Below are 3,391 nucleotides of genomic sequence, written 5' to 3'. Positions count from 1 at the left end.
GGCCCGAGCCCCCTCAAAAATTCGTTCATCCCCAACAATTTAAGAAAATTATTAGTCATATTATGCTTTCTAAAATCACAAAATTATGTTGGATTTTTTTATTTTCCTTGTTTGACAATAGTTACCTTTTAAAATACATTCAGTAATGAGTTAAAACAAATAATTATTATGGTAGTAAGCAGGTTAACTGAAAACAAGTGGTGCGAATCACGTTAGTGTTACGGTGCTGCAAGCACACTTAAAATTAATCGCAGTGCGCAAAGCTTCGTGTAAAGACTGACGCCGACAGGCCAGTGCTGTGGTCAGAGTGACATCAAAAGGACTGGAGCAGAAGTGCCTGGAACCCTCCACCTCGTGTCGCCTTGGTGCTTTGAGACATTATGACGCCGCGGCTATATAAAGCCCACCCTGCTATTGCAGTCATTCAGTGTGGATAGTTCCATTCAGTGTATGCTGCAAATGTGTTCAGTGTTCTGACTTTAGTATCTAGTCGACTGTTTTATATTAACTATATTTTATTCATTTACTTTAGTCTCTTAGTGTATTGTGAATTAAGTTTGTAACGGATAAATTTGTTACCAAAAAGTCATTCTTGGAAGTTGATGATACTGCAAGTCAAACTCCAACAATTATTGTGTCACCATTTGCTTTGTCGTCTTCAGGCGAGAACCGTTTACAGCCGAAACCTGGACAGTTTGGTAAGGGAAGATCATTTCAGAAGTCTTGATTGATTAAATATATGTGGCTAGAATATGAAGCATCTACCAAAAATGTATTTTGCAAAACCTGCAGTGAGGCAGCTGCTAAAACTCTATTACAATTTTCTTCAAAAAAAGAAGATGCATTTACTTCCATAGGGTTTTCTAACTGGAAAATACGTTTATGCGTAAAGAAGGTGTTTTAAAACTAAATTCTATCGCTAACCAAAGTGTGGCCTCCCAATTGAATGAACAGTTAGTTAGTGATATGAAGAAAGGCAGTTTAGCTCTTCAGGCAATTTTTACTACCATGCAGTTTATATGCCAATAAGGACTAGCAATTAGAGAGCATGAAGATATAAACTCAAAAAATTTTCAATTGTTGGAATTCCGAAAGAATGACATACCTGAGTTTAAAGATTGCTTAAGGTATTAGGTGTATAAGTGTACATCCCACGATATTCAAAATGAGATCATTGATCTACTAGGAAAGTCTGTGTTGAGAAAGGTACCGTAAAGTGGATCAAAAATTGATCACTTTTCTTTTCTTTTTTTCTTTTTCTTTTTTTTATAAGAAAAGGACTTAAAAGACTAATGAAAATCTGATAAAAAATTGTCAGGTATTTTACATTTATCATCTTTCAGATTCCACCAACATTATATTTTTACAGAACATGGTCACCAGGAGAAAAATTATGAAAATATGATCTGCTTTACCTCCCTATTTGGGGTTGAGTGGATCTCCTATATATTTTCATAGTTAAACCACTTTACCCCATTCAAGGTGGAGAGTGCACCACTGTATGTCTTTTTAGATGAAACAATCGTGTACGGTATATGTTTTTAAAAAGGACATTTAATATCAAAATTATGATTGAAAATACAGTTAAATGAGGGGTACTACTTTTAAGAACTTGAGCACAAAACCAACATCATAAAAATGTTATCATGTCACATATGGCAATTCTATCTACTCCACACTGTTCACGTTAATGTCTGAGACTGCATACCAACCCCTTCTTAGATCTTTCACCTTTACCTTACAAATAATGTTTGATAAGGAAACTGTTTGAATGTCAGCAGCATCAGGGTTCACAAAATGTCTCCCTTTTTTGCCACGTTTTTTCTTTAAAAATCTGACCATAGCAGTGTCTTTAATCTGCTTCCATAATTTTTCCTACATAACATCTATCTCTTTTTTTTCAGTATTGAAGGGAACGAGGACATGATCACCTTTGTTATAATGCATTTTAAAAAATCCGCTCCCTTCTGCTTTCATGACATCCCCCATATCAGCATCATTAACTGCTCTCTCTGCCTCATCTGTAACAATCAAATCTTTTCATTGGACACTTTTTCCTGGCAAAATGTTGAGTCACTTCCCAACTTTACGAGAGCTTGCTGGTATTTTACTTTCACAAGTTTTCTGTAAGTGCTCACTAAGTGAGTCTGTGCAAGACTTTTCCAGATCTGCAATGGGTGTTCTACATGTCTGAGGCAGTTTGCTCATAACTTTCTGTGGATCTATAGGGACTATGCCACAAGCTTTAAAACCCGATTTGAGCAATTTATGAAATTCTTTTTTCGGAAGTGGTTCCCTGTTTTTCATCTTCCACACACCAAAAACTTTTCACCATGCTCTTATTAAAGGACGAAAATATGCCGCATCCAGAGGCTGGCGTATGTGAGTTGAGTTAGGTGAAAGTAAGACAAAACGAATGTTGTTTGCTTCACAATCTTGAATAGCCTGTAATGTTAAATGACTTGAGAGATTGTCACCAATAATCACTTTTGGACCATCAAGCCTCCTGCAATATGGCATAATTATTGTGGAGAACCACTCACAGAAAATGTCTGCATCAAACCATCCACTGGAGTTTCAGTTGTATGCAGCACCACTAATTCCACCTTCAGTCGATCCTGAGTATATTAGTCCAGTAGGGTTAAACCTAAAAATTAGACAAATCAGAAATAATTGCTATAAAAGGTTTTATTGTTTTAATGGCTTCATTTTCGTCCCAGTATGACTATCCTAGGTTTCCCCCCTCGGCAGAGTTGTGAAGAAGTGGTGGTGGGGGGGGGGGGGGGGGGGGCAAAAGTGTACCTGAAAAAGTGATATTTTTTCGGCTTTGTGATTATACCTTGTAAATGACTCACAATATCGAAAACATAGTGGAATTAAAAATTGTAGGGCATGAAATTCTGCATTGAATGAGACTATCTGCATATTTTTTGGATCATCTGTTTCCCTTCAAAATTGGACCAATTTTACATGTACATGAAAAATTTTCGTTTTAACTTCTGTTTTTTGGTAATATCGTTGAAACTAACTCATCTATCAATAAAGTGGTTCATACAAACGATATAGGGGAATAAATTCTGCATTTGATGAGACCGAAAGTGAAATGGACTACCTGCTTTTGTATGGCTAAGTTTGTACATTCATTGCTGTATATGCAAGGTACTTCACATTTACAAATCTAGGTCTCTAGATTAGTTTTATGCAGAGAACTCAAAAATAACATTATCATGAGTAAAGATTGAAAAAAAAAAAATTTTTAATACTGTTCAAAGTATGGGGTAAATATCAAAAGACTATACACAGTTTCCATTCAAAGGCTGGTTTACTATCAGAAGGTCTGATATGTTTTGGAGAGGGATATGGTCCATCATGACGACTGAGCAAACACTAA

Source organism: Schistocerca gregaria, chromosome 3 (genome assembly GCF_023897955.1).
Source record: "Schistocerca gregaria isolate iqSchGreg1 chromosome 3, iqSchGreg1.2, whole genome shotgun sequence".
Taxonomy (NCBI): domain Eukaryota; kingdom Metazoa; phylum Arthropoda; class Insecta; order Orthoptera; family Acrididae; genus Schistocerca; species Schistocerca gregaria.
This window is presented reverse-complemented; position numbering follows the sequence as displayed.